At 39.1% G+C, this 27,943-nt stretch overlaps 1 long non-coding RNA gene across 1 annotated transcript in view; it reads right to left on the reverse strand.

Annotated features, from left to right (window-relative positions):
- Nucleotides 1-27,943, reverse strand: part of LOC117053329 — a 258,564-nt gene that overhangs the window by 153,834 nt on the left and 76,787 nt on the right. The window contains exon 2 of the long non-coding RNA XR_004427381.1: nt 6,862-7,020. This is a non-coding gene — a long non-coding RNA (uncharacterized LOC117053329). The remainder of the gene's footprint in view (nt 1-6,861; nt 7,021-27,943) is intronic.

The raw sequence follows: 27,943 nt of genomic DNA on the forward strand, positions 1-27,943 counted from the left end.
ATGCACTCTTTATGAAATATAAAATTTCTGATATAATTGGCACATTCAGGTTGTCATATCTCACTGTCGGCCCTGCTCCCCAGTTTCATAAAATGCTTGCATTACTATTAGTGTAAATACTTTAGTTGCTTATTTTGACAGAATAAGAATTATCTACCTAGATGGACAGATTATGTTTTTTGTAGCTCAAATACAAAATATTATTTATGAATTAATGCAAAAATATGTTTTAACTACAGGCAAGAACGCCTGAGTTTAAAGCTAAACTAGCTGCCAACATAATGAACATATGCTTAATTTTTCTACTAATAAACAATTCCACAAGACACAGAGTCTAATGAATCTCACAGACTAGGTGGTAATTGTCATTTCATAGGGATAAAAATAAAGGCTCTCAGGAAATGCAAAAACAAAACTGGATCATTTCAGATATGACAAAATAATACAGAAATAAACTCAAACAAAAAATTAATAGAACACAAATGAGTGATAACCATTTGGTGTTGCAAATATTCAAATAGCTTCTGTGTTATATGTTAGTTACTGGAAATAGTTTTTAGAATAGAAATAATATGAATTTTCTTTCTTTAGCTGAAGATATCCTTGCTTTTTAAAGATATACATACATACACAAAATATATGTAGGTGAACCCGGAAACTGCAATGAATCCAGAATGCGGCAGCTAGACTGGTGACTGGGAGTGGCCGTCGGGACCACATAACACCGGTCCTGAGAGATCTACATTGGCTCCCAGTACGTTTCTGAGCACAATTCAAAGTGTTGGTGCTGACCTTTAAAGCCCTAAACGGCCTCAGTCCTGTATACCTGAAGGAGCGTCTCCACCCCCATTGTTCAGCCCAGACACTGAGATCCAGCGCCAAGGGCCTTCTGGCGGTTCCCTCATTGCGAAAAGTGAGGTTACAGGGAACCAGACAGAGGGCCTTCTCGGTAGTGGCGTCCACACTGTGGAACACCCTTCCATCAGAAGTCAAGGAAATAAGCAGCTATCCTATTTTTAAAAGACATCTAAAGGCAGCCCTGTTTAGGGAAGTTTTTAATATTTAATGCTGTATTGTTTTAACACTCTATTGGGAGCTGCCCAGAGTGGCTGGGGAAACTCAGCCAGATGGGCGGGATACAAATAATAAATTATTATTATATTATTATTATAAACAGCAGGCATAGAGCAACATCTACTTCTTCCAACTTCAAATATGTTATACCTCTATAAAGCTTGTGTAGATGCAGGTGAACATTGAATATCAATACATAGGCCATGTTGGTCTCCAAGACCAAAACCGCACGGTTTTGATTAAATGGTCTATGACAAAAAGGGGCTGCTGTAGTTTCTAGTTGCAATCACTAGAATGCCAGTAAGGAACGTAAAACATTCAAAAAACAAACTGCCCACCAGCTGTGAATAATGACACAGGCACAATGATTTTGACAGATTAGGTCAGAACAAATCTGTCATCGGTGAAAATGTTCACTCTGCCTAGCCATAACAAATGCCAAACTTTGCAGTCTTCTTCACAGGCTGTATATCTGATTCTACTTTGTTTGATGCTTCAGGTACAATGCAGCTGGAGATACAAATATGTGTGAAGTGATGTTTACCTGGCTGCCATGACATTGTAGAATGATTTTCTTGCCCTCCAGTGACAATATTGCAGAACTAATTGTGATTATCTATGTGAGAGATGGGGAACCTCAGACCCGGAGGCTGAATGCCATCCTCCATGGCCATGTATCCTTCCCTCTGGAATCTCCTCAGGCCACATTCACTTTCCCCAGTTCATCTCTCTCACTCATCCTGCTTTGCACCCTCAAATACTTTTGCTTGGCTACAGTGTGTCAGTTAACTGTGAAAATGCATCTTGTTTGCCTGGATACAGAAAGAATCTGAAGAAGTGTGCATGCACACGAAAGCTCATAGCAAGAACAAACTTAGTTGGTCTCTAAGGTGCTACTGGAAGGATTTTTTAATTTTATTTTGTTTTGACTATGGCAGACCAACACAGCTACCTACCTGTAACTGGTGTCTATAGTAATAATAAGAATAAGAACAAGAATTTATTTATACCCTGCCCTATAGAAACTGCTGACACTTGTGTGGCTGGAATAATAGCCTACTGTACAAAAGTAAAAGTCACATTCAAAACACTGCCTTCTTTTGCCTGCATATTCTCACTCAGTTCTGCTGTGGCTCCATTTACCATTTGCATGTGCAATACAAAATTTTCTGTTTCATTGTGGCTCTTGTGCTTGCATTTTTACCTATCTGAAAAGTGATGCTGCCGTTTAATTTTAAAAATCATAATTGTTAGGAAAAATAAGAAAATGTTTTATTAACCTTTTAATGTATATTATATAATTTAGCAGAACAGCTTGTAAAATTCTGAAGGCTGAAAAAATTCTGAGGATCTTGTGAATGAATTATGAATTAATCTATAAATTGAACTGGAGAAGGATTAATCCTTTTTGGAGAGGGTGAAATATAACTAATTTCTTTTTAAAATGAACCCTCCAAGCACTGCTCCCTATGCACAGAAGTATGTTCATATGCATTTTTTTTTAACACATGGACTTATGGTGTTAATTTACCTGCATTAAATGGTCTGAGAAAGTGCCCAAATTCATTAGTGAGTATGAAGACAGAGCAAAAGGTAATGATAATGTCAGACTAATTAATTCAGAATAAAATAATGTGAGGTTGTCAACAGCCCTTTAAAGAGTAGACAGTCAAAACATGGACACACAAGAAGAGAGCACTAACTGGGTAGAACCTTGTCGCCTCCAAATATTATAATTTCCAAGATTCTATGTAGTTTCTCTCTCTATCACTGAGTCAAGTGAGATAGCACTGCATTGATTTGACATTTGGAGGATTACATTTATGCTGAGAAGGCTCACAACTATTGTCATATTAATGGCTGCATAAATGCTAAACAATTATATACTGCCACGGGAGTTTTGAGAATGCATGTGCCACATTATGCAGTGCCAGCTTATGGGAATTTGGCACAATGTTACAATTCCAACTCTCCACCTGAGAATAGTACCAATTTATGTATAATCACATATTCCCTAAACGAGGGCATATGCACTGGGAAATCATTTAGATCTTGCTTGATATATAGCCAACAAAACAAATAGCTGGCTTTTTCAGCATCTGGACAAAATCTTTCTTATCAAACTAGAAGCAAACAATGATGCTTCTTTCTGATCTAGATATAGGTAAACCTTATACCCGTAATCTTTTCACAGACACTAGTGTACTTTTAACACACTGTTGCCTCACCAAGATCCAATATTATAAACTTATGAAGTCTCATCTCTGTCTGCTATGCATAGGATTGTCAGATTTCTAACCAGCCACTGCTTCTTTAACTGTGGCTTCATCACAGCCCATTACTGATCATTACAATTATGCCGCTGCAAAAGGCACAGCTATAGAGACCAACTGAAAAGTTGGCAAGCCTTCTGTAAAGGGTGTTGTGCTTTGGTTTCTGAAACAGGATATATTAGTAAACTGCCCATAGTAATTCATTTTAATTGTCAGTTTGCTTAACATAGTGAAAAGAAAGATGGTGAATCCTAATTTTTTATTCAAAACTGGTCTTCAAGAGGCAAAACAGGTACAAAGATTTATCAGTGACAGCTTCCAGAACTACCTCTGATAAATAGGAACACTCAGATGGTATGAATTGTCAGTTAATCTGTATACTTGCATTTTTCATATTCCTAAAGATTTCTCTTGAAGGAAGCATCATATTTGTATCCTTCAAGTGTTGGTCCCACAGTTCTTTTTATGTGCATTAAAAAAATCATTTGGCAAAGCATAGATTCTCTTAACTAAAATACTTCCTTCGTGTGCTTGTTCAAAGCTGCCAGCATAGAAAAGCATCAAGCCCAGAGTCCTACTAACTAAAATAAATGTTCTTTTAAATAACAAACAGCAACATTTCCTTAACTAATTTACAAGGGGCAAAGGAGCTCAATTCTCACTGTGAAGGTAGTGTGATGTCCCTATGGGGCTACGAGTCTTAAGGAGGGTAATTCTTCATTACTGCTAATGGGAACTCCTCCCCCCAAGGTTCATATCGCAGTTGTGTACTGGGGATACTCATTCCTACCTCAGTGAGGGGAGTGAAGCAATAAGCCTCTCCATACCACGTGCATTCACAGTGATATACAGGTTCCCCTGCACGTTAAGTAAAAATAAGTTACGTAGGAACAAAGTCTGATCCCTGAACCAAAGATACCCAATCCCCATCAACTTCTTCTTCTTGCCTTCTCCCTCCCATTTAAGCTCTGGCTTGCCACCTCTTTCATCACAGCTAGGTTTCTCAAGCATCACTTCAGATCAGATTTTCCAAACTACATTCTTCCCCCAGGCCAGATTAGGAAAATGATTCCCCCACCCACACTCTCAAAATTATCTGATATGAGCTGAACCATTCAGTCCTGTCTTGGCTGCAGAATCTGGGGTGCATAGTTATTTTTAATGTGCAAGGGTGTGAGTCAGGCAGGAAAGCGCAAGCCAAATATATGAGTTAGAGCTAACAATATTCAATTATTGTTAGTGCCTTCTATATGATTTCAAAGGGATATATATTCTGCCCTCCCCTGCACTGAACACATCACACTTAAATTCTTCCCTTCTGGTACCTCTAAAAAAAGACCTAATTTTTGTAATTTATCAAGAACAAGAAACCTTCTAGGAAATCACAATCTCATCAGTGGAATGCTATAAGGACACAAGTTCAAAGTGCCAAACTGGCACTGAAATTCTACCAGTTAGACATGCTTATCACTGAGAATGTAACATAAGGCACTGGGAAAAATTTTAGTGAATGAAAAGAAATGTCAAAACAGAGGAAAGCAAACACCGCTTTTAAGATGATCTTAAGTTATTTAGACAAAAGCACAAAACTGGACAAAAGCCATTTTCCCAGACCAAACAGATTATCTTTATAGCTGGAGCTGTTGCTTAAGCCACAGAGAAAGTTTTAAGTAGGCATGTTTTGGATTCCATCCATTTTCATTCTTGATTGCTTCCAGCACTCACCAAACTCCTTTTACAAATTTTCTTTTCTACCAAGTATTGCCTTGATACAACCCAGCTCCCTCTATCATATCTTTTTAACCACTGTGTTCCAGCTGGTATAATGATTTCATCCTTACTGCATTGCACCACAGTCTTAATCTTATGTCTAGTTAAATTTAATGAATGCTGCCCAAACATTCTTTAAACAACATTTACAACAAGAAGATCAAAGTGCACTATAAAACTGGACAGTTGGTCCAAAACGAAAAGGGAGAATATTATGCAAATATGCTTTATAGACATTTCAAGCAATTCATCCTTAGGTATTTTTTGAATTATTCAGCAGCAACAGACTAAATATTTTGCAGATTTAGACAAACTTATCTAGCCAAAAAAAGAAGATGTTACAGAGCTAGAAACTTATGTGGCATTGCCAAACACATGGGAAATATTTCAGTGCCAAAAAGCCCCACATGCCACAGAGCTTCTCCTACAAATGTATCATCTGGTTGTAGAATCGCACACCATAATGGATTCCCAATTAAGCCCACACACCTCAGGGCTATACTGCAGGCAGTGTTTCTACCCAGTTAAGACTACACTGCTCTTGGACTCCAACTGGATGAGCATGTGAGGGGACAGTACTTGGGAGTGCCTAGCAATTGCAGCATATCCACTCTTTCCTATACTTCCGGCATCTTGCTTAGCCTGCTCATCTAGCAATTTCAAGAATGAAAATCATCTTCTCCCTTTTGCTATGAAGAATTAGTCTTCTGTACAGTAAATTATCCTAAGAGTTTTGAATAGACTTTGGCCACATAAGCACTGCTCTTGTCTGTGGCCATGAGGCAGATACCAAATAACATCCAGGTCAAAATAGAGCAAGAGCCAGGTGGGCCAATTGGCATGGGCCTACAGTATTGATGGGGCCTACTCAGAATTCCCTTGGTAGAGGCAAAGGGACCCTTTGTATTGAAAGTGTGTGTGTGTGTGTGTGTGTGTATTGAAATGGGACCTATATTTTCCAATAGACCTGGGCATATTACCACCTTTGCACAGCCATGATAACACCAGCTATTACATGGCCAAAATGATCTATGTCATATGACCTCCACACCACCTAGATAATTTTTATGAGGTGACTAATAAATATAAATAAAATAATAGTAATAATGCTGTTTTGTAAGTCATCCAGGTGGGATATATAGGCATGTGAAAGTGACACTCTGCAGGGTCTAATGATGTAGCAATTTGTTATTGCACCAATACTACCACATATTTCTGCAGTTTTGGGGGGCTCATATAGTTGGCATCCAGCAAGCACTCTAAGTTATGTCAGTGAATTTATGAATATAACTTTTTGGGCCTGAAAGAAAAGTACTTTTAAATACATATCTAGACTCGTTTAATCTGTGTCATTTTGGGTGATTTCAGCAGGACCTTTGAGGCAAGTGACATGGCCTCTAAACTCTGACAGAGATTATCTGTAGTTAAGACTAATTTTTATCCCCGCCTAGTTAGATAAAGGAATGATTCAATACAATTTAAAATCAACCAGAGTTGCCAAGTGATTATTTGTATAATGTCACTGATTTGTAACATTTTGCTGCCGGCAGTCGTGATATGTGTGGTGAGTAAGTGGCTGCATTAAGATGCTAATATTTTTAAATAAAAAGTAAAGTGAAGAGAAAGTGAAGAGAAAATCTGTCTTCTGTAGAAACATATGTTCAGTAATCTGGAAATATTTTCCCCCAAAGGGAAAGCACACAGGCATGCTGAAGTAACTTTTTATGCTGGTCTGCTCACTTACCTCCTCCGATGAGTTGGTTGTGGAAAGATTGCGTAGATGCAAAGCTCAATTAGTGTAATTTATGTATCCTTGGATGTCAATCACTGCTGTTGAGAGGTGGGACTCGCAGGGACCCTGTGCATTAATTAAGAGCTCATCTCTGCAGAGTTCTCTTTCCACCTAAGGACGAAAAAGTAAGTTTTAATTAGATTCGAAAAGACAGCATGTCACAAGCAAAATAATAAAATTATTTAGCTGAAACTTCAATAAGGATGAGAAAGAAGACATTATTAATACAAATAACATGTTAATGCAATGAATCTCCTGCTCATATTCAAGTGTAATAGCTAAAGAAGTAGCTTCTTCATATGAAGTTAATTTTGCCTGAAAGCATTTGTGTCTAAGTTCTATAGTAGTACTCATGTTTTCACTGGCTAGCCTAGATGCCAGCTTTATTATTGGGCCCCTGCCTAATTATTGATGCTAAGCTGATGCTGATTGAGTGCAATTACACCGCTGTAGTTTGAGGGTATTTCTCTCTGATGGCCAGCTTTTTCTTTCAATGCTACCCTGAGGCTGAATATGCAATGGGCAAAACACTGCAAACTCAGCAAAGGGGAGTGAAGAGACTTGCACAACACATCCTTTTCATTGGCTGAGTGATGAACGAAATGTGCAATTGCTGGCTGGCCCTCAAAACTCTGGCACTCAAGAGAGGTTGGAAACTAGCTGGGCTCACCAGTGTCAGCTGCTTCAGAGACGCCTGTCTCTTCGAATGGCCTGTGTGAGGGCTATCAACTATTCTGCTTAGGACTCACATGGGAAATGATAGCTAAATAATTGATTATAACATTTATAAATTGAAGGAGGCAAAACAAATTTTAAAAGCTGGTCCAGACTCTAGAAAATAAACATGTCAGCTAATAGCTCATATGTAGCAAACAAGAGGGGTGGGGGGAGAAATTAAAATGCATTTACATTTGGAAAGAGTGGAACAAATTCTTCAGTCACTGGCCAAAACCAAACTAAACCAGGGGCATTAAAAGACCTTAAAAACAAGAAGAGCAGTAAGAGTAAAATTCAGGAATAATAATCTAGTAGTTGGAAGTAAAAGAGGATTTCAGCCCTGAAATATTACAGACAGCTGAGAACAGAAGCCAAAGTACACAGTGTACCCTTTACATGACATAATTAATAATAATTATAAAGGCAGTTGTTTCAGGGAGACATAGCACAATAGGAAGATGCGTCAGAATGTGGAATAGATTAACTAGCTGCCCTAAAATAGCAGAATACAAGTTCTTCATTGCTATTGTATTTCACAGCCACACTATTAAAAAGCAAGGATGTTTTGGAAAACGTTATAAATTTACTAACTAAAGAGTGTACCAGATATATACCGAATAGCAGCTGCAGAGCTGACAGAACAAAATGCAGGTACGCATAGCTGTCAACCCTTCCTGCTGTTCCCCACTGCTATAATAAGGGAATTTCCCACAAAAAAGGGAAAGGTTGACAGCTATGGTACTCTGTGACAACTCTTTCCACCCAGATAGTAAGAGTCAGGCTGAAATGTTTGTCCATTCCCAACCTCACTCACAACCCCCACCTTTCCCTAAGTCACTATTATGGCAACTATGGAACAGGTCTTTCTAAATACATTTTCAGAGATGTGAATGTTTTCTGGGGGAAACAGAAAGAACTGGAAGGTATGCTCAAGCCTTCTACTATCAGAATAACATCTTGGGCTCTTACCCTATTTCTTTTATCATCAATTTTCAAGTAATTGTAGACATAGCAAAAGTGTTCAGCGACAGGGATTGTGTTAGGTTCAATTTCACCACTTAAACTTATGAATGCAATTTACACAAGGAATCCAGACTACAACAGATCCTATGAGTCCACAAGTAGACCTTTAAACTTTCCCCAGGAGTGGACAGCTCCCAGTTTCGGGGCTGGATGTGACCACGAGGCAAATCCCCCCCTCCTTCCAATTATGGCTGGGGGCAGAGGTACCAGCTTCTCAAGATGTTTGAGGGTGCATCAGCCCCCAGGAGCTGACGCCTATGGCTGGGAGAAACTGCCACACACACACACACACACACACGTGTGGTGAGACACACTTGCAATTGCCCCGTCGGCTGAGAGTGAGTGTGGGTCAAGAGTGAGTTAGCTAAGAGTACATATGACCCTTATACTAACTTTGTTGTTCAGTCATTCAGTCGTGTCCGACTCATGATGACCCCATGGACCAGAGCACGCCAGGCACCCCTATCCTCCACTGCCTCCCGCAATTTGGCCAAACTCATGCTAGTCGCTTCGAGAACACTATCCAACCATCTCATCCTCTGTCGTCGCCTTCTCCTTGTGCCCTCCATCTTTCCCAACATCAGGGTCTTTTCTAGGGAGTATTCTCTTCTCATGAGGTGGCCAAAGTACTGGAGCCTCAACTTCAGGATCTGTCCTTCCAGTGAGCACTCAGGGCTGATTTCTTTAAGGATGGATAAGTTTGATCTTTTTTGCAGTCCATGGGACTCTCAAGAGTCTCCTCCAGCACCATACTTATACTAATACTAATAACCTTACTTATACTTATACTAATAACCACCCACAAAAAATATCTTAATAACTTTTCTGTGTTACATTGAATAGTAACTAGATGTTTGAAGCAGAAAGCTACAGAGAGAGAGTTGCAGTCCCTATTGAAGGAACATTTATACTTTGTGTTGGAAATAAGGGATATAGCTTACTGAGCTAGAAATGAACTGATTTGTTTCCCAAACCATACAAGAAGCTTTGAAACAATGAATATCAGATTTCTACCTGGCAGCAATGGTTGTTACCATATTCTTTTCAATGCTTTAGAATGGAAAGGCTCAGAATACAAACTTATATGTTTTATTTCCCCAAACTCATTCTAAACTAGATACAGTTGGCTTTGGGGATCTTCAGGGATGGTTTCAGAATGACCTTTCCCAGTATCATCTATCCCTCCCTGCCTCCATTTGCACGGGCATTACTTCCATGTATATAGCTTGGATATCTGCATGAAGTTTGATAGAGACATATGTGTCTAAGATGCCTCTGAATACTAGGGGATCTGTGTTTTGCTGTTGAGTCTTGGACATGGAGCTTTTAAGTGTGGACCTGCACCTGAAAAGAGAGGGGCAAACAGTAAGTATGGGTAAGCCCTGGCACACCCACAGTTTGTTATGAGCAGTTAGCATCCGGCACCTGGTTCCCTACTGCAGTTCTGTGTTGTGTTAAAATTAAGAAATGTGGTCCAGTTCATCCAACCTTTGTGTCTAGCATCCTTATTTCTATGTGAGGTCACAGAAAGGATGTGACTATTGGGAATCAGTATCCCAGGTAAGTGAGATAGGAAATGGCACACTGCTTTTAGCTCAGTAGCAGTTTATTATCATAATTCTGGATAAGACCAAATGTCCTGACCAGGAAAGTATCTTAATGTTAGTACATGTCCAGAGTGCTTCAGCTCTTTGGGAATAAAGGCACAAATTAAATGCAGTTTTTCACAACTGATCTAGTTCTGATCTAGTCACAACTACCAACAAAGAACAAAACCTTGTTTACAGCTATATCTTGATTTGTCCATTATAATCATGCACTGATTGATACAGGTGAATACATGGGGTTATAGTACAGTTTGATAAAGCTCTATATCTCAAAGACTTAAGAGGGCTTCAGATGGTTTCATCCCAAGAGTGGTCACATTCAAAACAGAGAGTGCTTCTGAATAATTAAGGCCAGCTGGGGAGAAAAGTCAACCACAGGAGCAGCCTTTCGGAGCCAAATGGAATTTCTGTAACCTGAAATATTTAGTAATCCACAGTCTTGTTGTTCCTTACATAGGCAAACAATGTGGTGGAAACATGCTAGTGATCCTGGTACATAGCAACCAAATGTTTGGAGATCTATGCCTTACTTCCACACTATTTGTTTACTGCAATAAACCGAGTGACACATACCACCACTGGAAACAAAATGGGGCAGGGAAAAACAGAAGGGTATCTCTCTCTAAAATGTTTTTGTGTACCCAATATCCCTTTCTCTAGCGCCTGTGATCTTCTTTACACACAGACACGGTAGGTGGTTTTCATTTCAACGTGGAAAGGTGTGCCAGTGGTTTGTCATTTTAACTTATATTGAGAGCCTTGTTATATGCAGCATGCTGCTAGTAATATTTAGCGCAATTCATGTCAGTTGTATCCCTTGATTAAGAGTATGACAAGAATGAGAAACACATCAACCTGCAGAACCGACAGAAAATCTTTGTTCTTCTAAACAAAGATATGAATTTTATAACCATTTAAACTGCTGTCATTCCACAGGGGACAATGTCAAAGTCGGAACCAAGTTACGAATTACACATTAGCAGCAGGTTGCCTTTTCAGCCCTTCCCTTCATGTTTCCCTCTGAACCCACACTCTGAGTTTTGGCTTTGGAAGCAAGCCAGAAAAACAGAGCTAACTTAAACAATAAAATCTCGATGATCTACTGAACTGTAACTGAGATTTGCGACCTGCTTTGAGGCGAATCAAATCCAGCAACAAAACTCCTTACACACGGCTATCAGCAAGTGCCTGGCAGAATGTCAACACAGTGGTACTAAATATTCTAAATGACTCATGCTGGGAACCATTGGACATCATGTGCTGCCATGAAATAATTATAAGAAGTAGATGGATTCATCTCAATGTACTTTTGTCACATGAAAGAAATATGCCTACTAGCCTGATATGTGTCTTAACCACAGAAAATCCTTGTGTGGTACAATAGATATTGTAAATCCTTTCATACAAAAATAAGGAACACTGACATTTGATAAAGCAATGGTTCCCATTCAGAAGTATTTGAATACATGAATGAAACGTTTTTTTGGGGGTTATTACTGCCATGCTCTTCTCATCGAATCATTTTACTAGGAATTCTCCTTCTCAGTTTTTTATTGGAGATCACAGTGTTCTATTCATGCCTATCTTCCTGAAACTCACTAGCGTAGCCTGACACACCTTTAGGAAACATTGCTTTTAATGACATTTAGAAAGAAATGCCACAGTGGGCTGCACTTTTTCATGCAAGACATTTGCTGGTGAGCAAACTGGACCTAAAAGTACTTTAAAAGAGCAGGAAGTATCATCTGACTTGCTCTAGCCTATCAAGGTCACTTCCATAGGTGGTGAGATTTGTCCCCTGCATTTCTGTCCTTGGTCTGAACTAGACAGCTCAGTCCCTGCTATATATTCCTCTGGGAGAATCCTAGCAACTAGCCTTGGGCATAAATTTACATATTTGCCCTGCTCTTTGACACTTGAGAGGTATATTTCAGAACCCACCCTATTCTTGTGATTGTAAATTGTTTTGAACAGTTTTTAATATTCTATTTTGAAATTGCTGTTACGTGCCCTGTGACCTTACAGTGAAAGGTGGGTAAGAGATTTAATTAATAATGATAATAATAATAATAATAATAATGCTTTACGAGATGTTAAAGCTGATTCACATAACTAATTGGGTGGTTGAAAATTTGCCATGTTGCACTTAATATCCATCTGATAATCAAATATAAAGAGCCCTCACTGAAATACAATGAGTGGCATCTATGTCATAGAGTAGGTTCATTTATTTCAATGGGTCTAATCTGAGTATATCTAACATTGGCTACTGTTTAATCACTATTTATCCATGTATCTGGGGGGAAATGCTGAAAATCTGAAATACAACAAACATATCTTATTTCTGGACAAGACACTAATGGCTTCTACAGACTTGACAGCAACATACACAGAGAATGAGAGAAAATATAGTTAGCTGGTTTGTGTACAGGTGAAAATTATGCTGCATATTACATGTGGAAATGTCGTACGGTCAACAATTCTGGGATAAACAAAGACAGCTCCTGAATTTATCAGCACTGAAACTACTTTGTATATGATTCTTTGGCAATCAAGAGCACCCACATGGTGGCTGGAAATCATTAATCAGGCAACCGAAGCTCAGTGTTTTGTGCTTGTCAGACAACAACCGCTGCTGACTCTAATGAACAAAGAAAGAGGATGCTCACTTTAAAATAAGGATGCACCTGTATGTGATAACTTCAGCTTCAGCATTTTGCTGTCCCAGACTCCCCAATTATCCTTTCCATTTGTCACACATTCCTCACCTATCCCACTTTTATATTGTAACTTAATTTGTTTTGGTTGTGCAGACATTCTAACTCCCGATTAGAAAAAGAAAGGCAAAATAATAACTCTGTGGAACAATATTGCCTTACTTGCATGATTAAGAAAAAAAATAGATTTTATTTAGTTAACTCTATGGAGTCCCGTTCAGTGTCAAGTCTGAGTGCTCTTTCCTCATCCTTCCACTCCTTCCATTACTTGTCATATCCAAAGTTCCCAGCTTGAATTAAGCCATAGTTCCCTGTTGTGACTGTTTCTCCCATTGCCACATGTCAAACTTCACCCAACAACAGGGCTAGCGCTACAATGAGACAAAGGAAAGTAGCAGCAAATTGGTGCCCTCTTTAAGCCCAGATCTCATTATCACTGCTGGGAAAGTAAACTATGAAAAAGATAGCTGTGGGGGCTATCCCTTCCAGGAAGAGTTGAAGTTAGTGAACCTGATGGTAGTAAGGAACTCTGTACCTGGGCCTCTAGAAAAAACGCTGGTCTCAGAAGTATTTCCAAATAATAATAATAATAATAATAATAATAATAATAATAATAATAATAATAATAATAATTTATTTGTACCCCGCCCATCTGGCTGGGTTTCCCCAAGCTATGAAGATGCTCTTTCAAGAGGAACACAACCATTATCCACCTGTTCCATGTCCTTTTCAGTGTGTGCAATGTTCTAGGAAAAGATTCATGGATTGCACATCTCTGCACATTCAGAATGAATACGGGTGTTACTTGGGCCAGGACTCTTTCCTATATAACATCCATCTTAACCTCAAAAAGAAAAAAAGCAACTCTACTGTACACAGACATTAAGAAATGCAGAACTACGGTAATATATTAATAGGGGAACGACTAAGAAATTGAACGAAGGTCACAAGTGTGTGCTTTAAACAAGGAACAAAGTGTTAGATTCCAAGCATAACAAGCTGGTTACAAACACATATCTCATCATAGGCTACTATCCAGTGAAACTTAATATTTTCCAATTTCTAACTTCAACAGTTTAATTAAGCTAGTGCCGAACACCAGAGCAGGTTGGTGCCCCTTCCTTTTCATCCAGACATAGCAATGGTAACCGTGGAGTCCAGTTTGAGAGGGCTGGCAGGAAACACAGTGAGCAGAAAAATGGATAGTGCAAAGGGTAGATACCCTGCAGCTGTGTACCTCACCTCTATACATGGTTTTGCTTGTCTATCCCATGGCAACTCATTTGTCTGAGTGTGGCATGAAAAAAGCTGTTGACAACTGTTGTGAAATGGCCTATCCAAGGCACAGATCAGGGTACAGAGCACAAAGGAAGCAAATTACCGCTCAGTAGGCAGGTTCCTGCACATAACCTGGCTGCTGGCCAAGTCTCCTTTTATTAGTCTACGGGTCTAGTTTATTTCAGATGTACAGTGAGCATCTAGTAGGAAAAAAATAGCCTTTAAGATGTGGGCTGCTGGCTCAAGCAGAAAGGGATACAATGCAGGTGACAAACTCAAACTTTTTTTTATTTTGGACAATGAACAATACAGAGAGGAATAAGAAGAACAAGGGATAGTGGTACAAATGTTAAGGAAGTACATTAATGAATACTTAAATAATATACATTAATATAAATCTACAAGGAAATTATTTCACGAATTATAAGGAAAAGCCTTGGAAATCTCAGAATCAAGTAGAGGGGAAGCATGGTGTACTGGCTAGAATGTTAGACTAAGACTAGAAAGACCTATACAGTGGTACCTCCTGTTACGAGCTTAATTTGTTCCAGAGGTCCATTCTTAACCTGAAACCGTTCTTAACATGAGGCGCGCTTTCGCTAATGGGGCCTCCCGCTGCCGCTGCGCCACCAGTGCACAACTTCTACTCACATCCCAGAGCAAAGTTCACTACCAGGAGCATCTACTTCCGGGTTAGCGGAGCTCGTTGCCCGAAGCATTCTTAAGGAGGACGGTATGTAACCCAAGGGGCCACTGTATTGGAATTTCCACTCAGCCAGAAAGCTTACTAGGGGACCTTAGACAAGTCTATCTGAACATGCTACCTCATAGAGTTGTTGTGAATATGAAATAGAGGTATATGTATGCCAACTTGATCACCTCAGAATAAGGAAAGAAGGAATACATTCAAAGACTAATAAATGTATCATTTTCAAGTAGTAAATAAATTACAAGTGTCAATTGGTTTGGTACTGTTCATCATCTACACACAAATGACCTAGATGAAGTAGATTCACAAAATTTGCAAATGATACAAAGCTGACAGTAATTACTAACAACTTTGAAAATAGCCTAAAAATCCAACAAAATCATGACAGATTTGAAAACCGAGCTGGGAACTTCAAATGTAAGAAGAACAAATGTCCAATCTGCATTTACGTTTAGAAGTACAGCTGCAAACAGGTGGAAAGGCAGTATGAAATATTTATATAAATAAGCAGAATCTAACAAGACGTAAAAAGGGACTTAATGCACCACTTGTTCTATTTCATTCAGAAGCCATAAGAAAATACAACTTGGAGAACAGCCCAGGACTAAGGTATTAAATCACTCTGAATTAAGACAAGTATTTAACTATATCCATTGGAATGATTAAAAGAAGAAGAAACTGCTTTGAAGAATGCATTTCTTTCAAGTCAGTTTTGGGTGTAATATATTCTCCTTAAATATTTTAAAGATTATTGTCACTTAATGGCAGGGGAGGTCCCTGCCAGGTTTCTGACCCCCCACAATCAAAATCTCCAAAGCCAGGGTTTAGTCTTTTTCTCCAGCCTCTTTCTCTACCAGAAAGCAAAACAGGCCAAGCCCTTTGTTTTTATTGTAAAACTATGCAAAAGTCTCCTCTAACTATGGATCTAAGGTAGGACCTGGCCCAATGGCTTCAATTTACAAGAAAGGAGATTCCAACTAAACATCAGAAAAAACTTTCTGATGGCAAGAGCTGTTTGGCAATGGAATGAACTCCCTTGGAAGGTGGTGGGCTCTCCTTCATTGGGTTTTTAAAGTAGATGTTAGAGGCTAGATGGTCATCTGTCATGGATGCTTTAGGTGAGATTCTTGCATTGCAGGGGGTTGGACTAGATGATCCTTGGGACCCTTCCAACTCTACAATTCAATAAATCTGTCATCACCCAAACTGAAGAACTGACCCAGGAATGTATAGGCAATGAAGGAAGTTGCAATGGGTACTCCCAGAATCCTAGCAGAGTTCCTATCAGTGACCAGGGCTCAGATTACTGGCTCCAGATTCCTAACTGGAAACTAATGATAAACTTACCATTTTTTCCAACAGATTCTAGGGCTGATTGCCCCAGGCCTTTGCAGAAAAAGACACTCCAGCAGACTCTGGGAGAACCTGTCTCCACTACAGTGGCACCTTGGTTCTAGAATGGCTTAGTTGTCTAACAAATCGGCTCCCAAAAGCTGCAAACCCAGAAGTAACTGTTCCAGTTTGTGAACATTTTTCGGAAGCCAAACATCCAATTCAGCTTCAGATTGAGTGCAGGAAGCTCCTGCAGCCAATCGGAAGCTGCACCTTGATTTTCGAATGGTTTCAGGAGCAGAACCGACTCCCTGAATGGATTAAGTTTGACAATCAAGGTACCACTGTACTGCCATATCCCCAAGTGAATCACAACTTGGATTTATGGGGTTTTTAATCTGCTGACAACAGAAGCAGGTGCTTTGCTTCAACCCCTTTTGCAAAAATTCAAAACACTTTTGCAAGTATTCAGAATGCAATCCTGCATATATCGTGGAACAATCCCCATGAAATTCAATGGGGTTCATTTCTTATATTTTTTGGCATGAACCTACAATTGTGACAGCAAGGGTCCCTTCTGAACCAAGGTAAGACAAATGCTAAGTGTTAACAAAATTGCAATGCTTACGATTCCACTGTGTCTTTGCAGAGGGTAGGAACAGAACCAGAACATGCAGGACCACATCTGTTTCTCCCAGCACAGAAGCAAATGTAGCAGCAGAAACCCCTTCGGAACAAGGGAAATACAGTTTAGGTGCTAAATACTTCTACAACTGTATTACTTAAGTACCCCCTGTTACTTTTTCAAGGGAAAAGAATGGAGACCTCCTTGTAGCCGCACCAAGTCTAGGTTGCACCAACCTTTACTGCTGAATGAAAGACAATGGATCTGGAATCAAAGGTTTCATTAGTATTGTTAGGCTCTCTAAGTTATGGCTATTCTATTTGTTGTTGTTAATTTTATTTTATTGAAATATTTTTTATGAACATTTGATGAGCTTTAGCTGGACTATTTCAACAAAGTATGCAAAGAGAAAAAGAACAAACAGAAAGTTGCCTTTTATTTTAAAGAAAAAATAAAATGTAGATGAAAGATACATAACCAATGCAATTATTTTCTCTTCTGACTTGCTTAGAAACCCAAACCATACCTCTGTAGTAATTGTCGATTTCCCCAAGGTGTTAATATCTCTTATTGTTTCATTCTGTTTGTTAATTGTTCTTTTAGGAGCCATTAAATTGTAGTTGTTAAGAGTACCAACTGTTCATTAACCAAAGAAATGTCTCTAGACTTCTTCCTAGTTGAAAATATGTATAATGCTGCCAAGTCTGAATGTTTTCGCTAAAATCAATGCAATATAAAGTTCTATATTATTTTCTGACCAATTGTATTTTTAGAGGCTTACAACACAGTGGATCACAGAAACTGCATTTCCAGAACTTTGTATGAACCATGAGTTTTCATCAAATCTATACCCTGCACCTTCATTCTCACTAAACTTTGCATAGTGCTGTATCCTGTTTCCCCTGGCTTATTAGCACTACATGTGCTGCATCTAGCACACAGACATTCATGAATAGCTCAATCTTAAGGCACAGGATCCAAATAAACAAATAAAGCTTTCCTGTAGCTCCATTGTTTCTTGCCTTCAGAACCTTCACAGAGTACTGTTTCTTAAATTTATCCGTTTGGATGAACTTGTGTACTACCCACCATGTTCCACCCAAGAGCATTAATTCCATGCAACTTCTAAACAGTTCTCCTAATATAAAGCATGGAGTTGTATTTCATGATGCAAGACTCTAATTAGCTGAAACTAGCTTCCTGTTAGTGTTTCCGACACACACGTCAAGCCTTCTGAAGAATGGTTGAGGGAGTTGAGTATGTTTAGCCTGGAAAAGAGAAGACCAATAGGAGATATGATAGCCATCTTCAAAGATCTAAAGGGCTGTCACATGGAGGAGCAAGCTTGTTTTCAGGTTACAAGGAAAGGGACTCTCTGCCTAAACATCAGGAAGAACTTATTGATGGTAAGAGCTGTTTGACAGAAGAATGGGCTACCTCGGGAGGTGGTGGACTCTCCTTCATTGAAGTTTTTTTTAAGTAGAGGTTGGATAGTCATCTGACTTTTTAAGTAGAGGTTGGATAGTCATCTGAGAATCCTGCATTGCACCTTGGGGTCCCTTCCAACTCTACAATTCTATGATTCCATGACACCCTTTTTGTGTGTCTGCAGATGCAGCAAAACTACAACCAAGCCCAGATTCTGCCACTGATAGAAATATAACATTGGATCTTTATCCACAGCTTTCTATGCCAAACTACAACTTCCTCAAGACTGATATATAAGGTAGCTATTCTGAAATCACAATAATCCATTTTGATTTTTCTCATACTCACTGTTAAAATGATTTACTACTAAAATGGTTGTTTACTGAAGTGTGCCTTGGAATCTTTTGAGTGGTTAGAACATTGATATGTGAATTTGAACAGTTTGGTATCAATGGATAACTAACATTTTATAGTTCTTTACAGGAATGTAACTCAGTGAACTATCTATATTTTTCATAGCCTAATTTGAAAGAGCGTGCAAAAAGGACTGCGCAATCATTACACAGTAATGGTTCAAATTTCTCTTCTCTAAACCATATATATCAACATTATGACAAATCTTTTATTTTCTCTTTTAAGGACATGTCAGAATCAATAAGGTTTCTTTGGGGGGGTGGATTTACAAGCTCAGTGGCAGGAATTAAATGATAGGGCAAGTTCAACATTATTAACCCACAAACCATTGCCTATTTCCTGAAGATAGCTCTGAAAACAGAAAGCTGGACAATTTATCCCCTCCCCTATCACCTGTGGTGAATGAGCACCTGAATCCTTCACTGTGTAGTACAAGCCAAACTTTTGCTGTCCACAATATATACTCCATGTAGAAAGTACACAGCTTTAATCAAAATGGGACCTGGTGTTCATGGTGAATTATTCAGAAAATTAATTTGTCATGAGCCTTGTTCACCATGAAGTGGAAGATCATAGGGAGAACAGTTATGTGGAGCAGTCCCGATTATTGCAGCATAATTAATAGGTTTGTGTGTTTTTTTCAAGCTTCACCAAACCTCCCGTTTGCTGTATCTGGAGATTTTAATTCATCTCTAGAGTGTCCTTTCAGTTTCTACACCTATGCATGGAAATTCTTTTTGATCGGATAGATAAAAGGCAAATGGGTATCAGTCTTTAAATCTTTTAAGCTATTGAAACAGAGCATGCATAGTTTTTACAGTTGGAGAAGTCTGAATCTTCTCAATTTGGCACCTCAGTTCTGAATCAGAGGCTACCACAACTCTGAGTCATGTCTGGGGATCATACAGCTGTGATCACTGTTGCAAATTAGCAATGTGACCAGAAAATATGTATTCTGAAGTCAAGGCTACTTCTTTTCATGTAGCTTTCACACTATTTCCTTCTCTGGCTTCTGTAACAAACTATCTGGAACAGATTAAGTAGGGACACCCACTAGTTTTGATCACTTGGCACCAAAACTTACAGCTGTTTCTCACATAAATTAATATTTATCTTCAAGGAGTTCCCCTCTGGTTAAAAACTGGCCTTTTCTCATAAAGTTTTGAATAGGAGGGAATATTGCACTGTTTCCCCAATGGTTATGAAATGTATATTTAACCCAGGTAATGTGTGTTAATCCAAACAAAAAGAGAGATATACAGTTTGCAAATCATTCATATTGTAATAGAAAAAAATAAGTAAAAACCACATTCTAAATTCCACTTGGCTTCACTTGTAAAGATACTTCACTGACGTCTGTTCCACTGAAGTGAAAGATGCTTGCATCTGCCAAGAACTTGGAGCAGTGGGCTGCCCCTTGCCAATATTATGCATCAAAAAAGTTCATTCTGACATGGTTGATTGCTATTTTAAAATAAGTCAGTTCAACTATTCAGTTACTAGCTGGTGATCCACTTTGAGGGGCAAAGAGCCCCAAAGCCTGGCATAATTGGGTCCATTCCAAGATTCTGACTAATCCTAATCAAGTGCAACACATGAGTTAAGAGGTGTTCCCACTTCCCTGTACAGTGATAGCTCTACTTACGGACACGATCCGGGGTGCCGTTCGCACCCCAAAAGTCTGTAAATAGAGCGCCACTTCTGCGCATGATGCAATAGAGCGCTCCTGCGCATGCACGAAGAATACTTCTGCGTGTGTGGCAAAACCCGGAAGTATACACTTCCGGGTTTGCCGCATTCGCAACCTGAAAATCCGCAACATGAATCCAATGCAACTAGAGGTATCACTGTCCAACTATTGTTACTCAATATATTTGCATGCTATTTAGGATAGCATGTTATGGAAGAACAGTGGTAAGCTTCTCGATTAAATTACCATTATTTGTTAGAGCAGGCATAGGCAAACTTGGCCCTCCAGATGTTTTGGGACTACAACTCCCATCATCCCTGACCACTGGTCCTGTTAGCTAGGGATGATGGGAGTTATAGTCCCAAAACATTCAGAGGGCCAAGTTTGCCTGTGCCTGTGTTAGAGATATCAGAGTCATCTAATAGACTAGACCTAGGGATGAACATAGCTTATGCTGGCCTCTACTAACAGGGTAGAGGAGCTTTACACCATGGGTTGACAAAGTGAATACCTGGCATATAAAAAATCTGCTATATGATTGCTAGCTTTTGATCCACCTTAAAAAAAGGCATATAATTGATCTTTTGTTACAGGTAATCTGAACTCAACACCATTTCCTAGGGAAAATCTACAGCAATAAGCAAAACAAATAAGATAAAGGAATTAACTTTGCAACACAGTGTCATGTGTGTATAAATAAACAATACATATAAAATACAAACCACATAAATCAGAACTTCTAACACTGCAATTGTGCTGAACCTGGACCAAAGAATACAGATGGTGACTAGGTCATACCTGCACCATACATTTATAGCACTCTTAAAACATTTGAACAGTCATGGAAAACTGGGAACTATAGTTTGTAAAGGGTCCTGGAAATTCTAGCTCAATGAGGTCAGCACCCTTCACAAACTACAGTTTCCAGGATTCTTTAGTGGAAGTAATAACTCATGAAAGTGGTGTAAGAGTGTTTCAGATATATGGTGCAAATAGTACAGTGGTACCTTGGGTTGCGGACACAATCCATTCCGGGGCGCCGTTCGCACCCCAAGAAGTCCACAACCCAAGCGGAGCTTTCGTGCAAGCGCCGAAGTGCAATATCACACTTCTGCGCATGCGCGACCTGCGCGGAGCATGCACAGACCGCATGGATGCTTCTGCGCACGCGCGGCAAAACCCACTTCCAGGTTTGCCGCGTTCGCAATCCGCAGCAAACACAACACGAGGTACGACTGTATTAGACTGGTGTAGCTATAGCAGTAGTAAAAGTCTGACTTAACATGCAGCAACCACATTAATCTAAGCACACACATGAATAAAACAATTATATTATGACTGTATTACTATTTTATAGTGTCTTAATTATATGGTGCTTCCTATATCAACAATATCTTACAAAACATAGATTTTATCACTTTAAAACTGAGAATCAAATTGTGCAATTCTCTTTCTCAAAATTCTTCATAATAAAATCTAATTAGAGAACAAGTTGCCATTACAACTGTACTGTTAAAAAGACACTGAAAGAACTTAGGCTGCAATTCCTATACCCACTTTCCTTGGAGTAGGCCAACATGTCCCCTCAGCAGGACATACTGAGTGCATATTTATAGGATTGTGAGGTCACAACTTCTTTTCAAAATGAAACACTAGAGAATTACACAATGTTTCTGAAAGTTGGTGATTTTGACCCTGGAATTCCAAGGAAGATGGGGGTAAGTCTTGGCTAACTAACATAATATGACCACCAACATGTTACCTCTCAGAATCTGCAAGGCTTAATAACTTGGGACTTTTGGAATGCTCTGGCAGTCTAAATCAGTTGAAAATTCATGCTCTGGAGGAGATGGAGTTTTGGCCACAAGACCCATGGGGTTACCATCACACCCATGATAACAGGGTGTGAACACACAAGCTTATATTCTGTGAGAACATGATCTGTGTGAACAGCACCATCTGGTGAGAGAACAATACTAATACACAAAATGATTTTTTATTAGTACAGCGATCATTTTCATATGATTCAAGCTTTGTACCAAATCAATGCAACAATAATACTGAGAACTTTAAATAAAGGAGCAAGTGAAAAAAGTTGATAAAATATTCTCTTTGCTAATATGGTTCTTTATTCCATAAGACATTACCACACCAAACACCAAAGAGGGTTCACAGAGAACAATGGTATCTAGCCTTTAATGCCATCACAGATAGTCTCTTTTTTCTTCTAAGCAACTGTTCTAACTACAAATGTAGGATCTTTTTACATTGCATAAAGCTTAAGTAAAAACATGCATCAACAACCTTCAAAACAAGTGAAATATTGACCAAATTACAAAGCTACTCAAAAAACATTAACAAGCCCTGTGTGTACCAATTTGACGTGCTCTCAGCATTACTTTGTATAATTCAGCTACAAATGCTAAGTGTTATCACCAATACATTTTCCTGTGCTGAAGAATAAAAGGCTTAGTGATTTATTTTACAGCTTGTAATGAATTAGCAAGCAAGAGAGTAAATAATGCAAGCTGAAAAGTTAGTAATTGGCGGTGACATTAATGACACTCCTGCATGTTCTGACTCATTTCAACTGCTTTTCTTAAATTAGCAAAATAGTTTTAGAGGCAGGCAAAGGTTATGAGAAAAAATATACTTATTATTTAAGGCTTGTGCATCCACTTCTACCACATCAGTAAGGTGCTTTCTTCAAATGGAACCAGGCATTTTACATGTATGTTCAGATGCAAGTAGGATAGAACTCCATTACCGTTCTTTGTTCTGCTAAAGTAAACATTTTATCCTTGCTATTAAAATTAAAGGAGGTCTGTTCTCTCTATTTGGTCATCCTATCAATCCTCCCACTGCACAGGTAATTTTTTAAAAAATTACATTAATTACATGAAAACAATCAATGCAATTAAAATAATAATTCCATAGCCACTACAGAACCTTCTTAAACGAGCAATGCAAAGAAATAAAGGAAAACAACAGAATGGGAAAAAACAGAGGTCTGTTCAAGAAAATTGTAGATACAAAAGGAACATTTCATCCAAAGATTACCATAATAAAGGACAAAAGTGGGAAGGACCTAACAGAAGCAGAAGGCATCAAGAAGAGGTGGCAAAAATACACAGAGGAATCATACCAGAAAGATATGGAGGTCTCGTACACCCTAGGTAGTGTGGTTGCTGACCTTGAGCCAGACATCCTGGAAAGTGAAGTCAAATGGGCCTTAGAAAGCACTGCTAATAACAAGGCCAGTGGAAGTGATGATATTCCAGCTGAATTATTTAAAATTTTAAAGGATGATGCTGTTAAGGTGCTACACTCAATATGCCAGCAAGTTTGGAAAACTCAGCAGTGGCCAGAGGACTGGAGAAGATCAGTCTACATCCCAATCCTAAAGAAGGGCAGTGCCAAAGAATGCTCCAACTACCACACAATTGCACTCATTTCACACGCAAGCAAGGTTATGCTTAAAATTCTACAAGGCAGGCTTAAGCAGTATCTGGACCGAGAACTCCTAGAAGTGCAAGCTGGATTTCGAAGGGGCAGAGGAACCAGAGACCAAATTGCGAACATGTGCTGGATTATGGAGAAAGCTAGAGAGTTCCAGAAAAAACATCTACTACTGCTTCATTGACTACGCAAAAGCATTTGACTGTGTCGACTCCAGCAAACTGGCAAAACAAAATAAAAAATAAAAAATAAATCCTTCCAGTAGCACCTTAGAGACCAACTAAGTTTGTTCTTCTCTAAGGTGCTACTGGAAGGATTTTTTTATTTTTTATTTTGTTTTGACTATGGCAGACCAACACGGCTACCTACCTGTAACTGAAACTATGGCAAGTTCTTAAAGAAATGGGAGTGCCGGATCACCTCATTTGTCCCCTGAGAAATCTCTATGTGGGACAAGAAGCTACAGTTAGAACTGGATATGGAACAACTGATTGGTTCAAAATTGGGAAAGGAGTACGACAAGGCTGTATACTGTCTCCCTGCTTATATGCACAATTCATAATGTGAAAGGCTGGACTGGATGAATCCCAAGCCGGAATTAAGATTGCCGGAAGAAATATCAACAACCTCAGATATGCTGATGACACAACCTTGATGGCAGAAAGTGAGGAGGAATTAAAGAACCTTTTAATGAGGGTGAAAGAGGAGAGCGCAGAATATGGTCTGAAGCTCCACAGCAAAAACACTAAGATCATGGCCACTGGCAAATAGAAGGGGAAGAAATGGAGGCAGTGAGAGATTTTACTTTCTTGGGCTCCATGATCACTGCAGATGGTGACAGCAGTCATGAAATTAAAAGACGCCTGCTTCTTGGGAGGAAAGCAATGACAAACCTAGACAGCATCTTAAAAAGCAGAGACATCACTTTGCCGACAAAGGTCCATATAGTTAAAGCTATGGTTTCCCCAGTAGTAATGTATGGAAGTGAGAGCTGGACCATAAAGAAGACTGATCACCGAAGAATTGATGCTTTTGAATTATGGTGCTGGAGGAGACTCTTGAGAGTCCCATGGACTGCAAAAAGATCAAACTTGTCCATCCTTAAAGAAATCAGCCCTGAGTGCTCACTGGAAGGACAGGTCCTGAAGTTGAGGCTCCAGTACTTTGGTCACCTCATGAGAAGAGAAGACTCCCTAGAAAAGACCCTGATGTTGGGAAAGATGGAGGGCACAAGGAGAAGGGGACGACAGAGGATGAGATGGTTGGACAGTGTTCTCGAAGCGACTAGCATGAGTTTGGCCAAACTGCGAGAGGCAGTGAAAGATAGGTATGCCTGGCGTGCTCTGGTCCATGGGGTCACGAAGAGTCGGACACGACTGAACGACTGAACAACAACACAGAACCCTTCCCCCAAGCAGGAGTTTGTTTATTAAAATATTTATATACAGGTGAAACTTGAAAGATTAGAATATCATGGAAAAGTCCATTTATGTAAGCAAATGTTTTCATTAGCTACTGGAGTTTAATACATGAGATAGACTCATGACATGCAAAGCGAGATATGTCAAGCTTTTGCTTGTTCTAATTGTGATGATTATGGCGCACAGCTGATGAAAACCCCAAAGTTGAAATTGTTAATTTGGGGTTTTCATCAGCTGTACACCATAATCATCACAATTATAACAAATAAAGGCTTGACATATCTCGCTTTGCATGTCATGAGTCTATCTCATATATTAGTTTCACCTTTTAAGTTGAATTACTGAAAGAAATGAACCTTTCCACGATATTCTAATTTTTTGAGTTTCACCTGTACTGCAGGCATTTAAAAGCTGTGTACAACAATCTCATAAAATACAGTACAAATACCAAAAAATCCACGTTAACCCAGTAAAACAAACCCCACAAAAATCCCAGTGATCAGCAGACAGTTAAAATCCCCAAACAGCTTGCACCAGTAGCCAGCAAAATATATTATAAACAAGTAAGATTTCAACCTGTGCCAGAATTGCATTACTGTTTGTGCATGCCTCATTTTTAGAGAGACACCATTGATTGGTGACCCCTGGTGCAGGGGAAACAATGTCCACAGCACCTTCCCACTATGTGATGGCTTACTGTACTTCCGCCTGGGGTAGGGTTTATGCAGGATAGCTCCATAAGGTTTTGCTACTGAGGTAGGCATAAGAAGAAACAGTAATATCTTACAGCAAATTGATTTGAGCTACACAAATATTGGAAACAAATGAAAATTCTGGAAATTCTGGGTATTCTGATGAATGTCCCTGTCATCCTGGGAAATATTTAGTCCTACTTGCATGTCTTCTTTAGTAAGGTTTCTGCTTTCAGCAACTCACTTATTTGTGCCTTGCCAGTTCTGAACCTTATTTAGAGAGTGCATGAAGCTATCAGACTTGAACTAAAATTCACTAGTTTTCTTAATACTTTACAGATCGCCTTATTAAGATTTTACCAGTCAATTTTTATATTAGCAGACCCAATGTAAATAATGAGCTTTCTAATGAAATAATGAGCCTCCTTACCATCATTTATTTAAGCCCTCTCTGACATGTGGATATGAAAGAATGCTTGAATTAACGGTGTTCCTCTTACTGCACCCAACAAATGGTTGGTTTGTGGGGAGAAGCAATGATTTCTTTCTCATTCCTCCACCACTAGAATAAAAACCCCTAGTAAAGCAGACATCTTTTCACAAGATCAACAATGCCTGTATTCAGCTATTGCCAACGAACCTTTTCCTTTTTAATTTTTTTAAGAGGAACGAAAGATTACCATTCACTGGGACAGATTCTACCCTGTAACACTAAATAAGGTAGCAGCACTCTGGTCTTTTTTAATTATTAAAGGTCTTTTAAGTTAAACTGTAAAGACTACACAGGTATTCAGTGAAGATAGCTACAAGATGGAAAGGTACAAAAATCAAAGACTTGCCTGCAGGCATCAAGGGCCCTTGTTACAGCGGCTCTTTTTTCTCTCACAATTAGAATACTTGCCTGAGCTTGATAAGATTTCAGTGCATTTGGCATTTATTTTTATTTCATATTTATATCCCGTGACGGGGCATCACTATTGAAGTGGAATGCGCAAGGCTAATTTGCTGACATCCTAACAGGAACACATTGCTTGATGTCCCTTGTGATAAACTGTAATGCATTAGAATTTTTCACCTTGTATGAGGTTATAATTGTTACAATGAGAAAGGACAATGCTCATATTGTTATATGAGCAGAGGAGTTTACTCCTCTGGAGCGTGCTCTGAGGGAGATAGGATTTTTCAAGTGGAGATGGGAGAGAAGTGCAGAAGTTAAAGGAACTGGATAATTTATTTTATTAAAATACAAATGCAGGACTATGACCGTCTGTTGAACACTATTCCAGCATGTAATAAAATAGGCTTGTTTTTATGCCACATGCAGCACTTACCTGCTAAAGAATATTCAATATTGTCCTATACCTGATATAAATATAGGAAACTTCTTTAAAAAAAAAACCCGCAAAAGAACTGTATAGCATTTTAAGGGCCAAATGATACATTTATGGGTTGTAGTGTCCTTCCTTGTGGCAACTCTTTATATCTTGTGCAACCTGAGGCACACCATTGTTATAAATTTCTTAGTGGTGTAACACCCTCCCCTCTCCAAAGCACTTATAACTTCAGAGGAAGGAAACACTGTAGAAAATCTTGTCTATGTGAAAGCAGAGGGCCAAATTCTGCTGCTTCTTAAATCTGGCCAACACAGTTTTTATACTTTTAAGATTAATATGTGCAACATGTGCTGCACACCCTTACCATGCTGCAGTTGCCACTGGCACAAGGTATGAAGGACCCACAACCTCCATTTTGTAGGTACTACTCTGGAGGGCTTCTACTGCAATTTCGATTGTGGTCCGCAAACCAGAAACTTAAAAATGTCCTATACAGATTGCACTTCAGAATTATAGAGTAGTAATCTCAGATGTCTACACTTTTTTATGATGTGAAACATTAATACATGGAGTCACTAAGGAGCCTGC

Source organism: Lacerta agilis, chromosome 9, assembly GCF_009819535.1.
Source record: "Lacerta agilis isolate rLacAgi1 chromosome 9, rLacAgi1.pri, whole genome shotgun sequence".
Classification (NCBI taxonomy): domain Eukaryota; kingdom Metazoa; phylum Chordata; class Lepidosauria; order Squamata; family Lacertidae; genus Lacerta; species Lacerta agilis.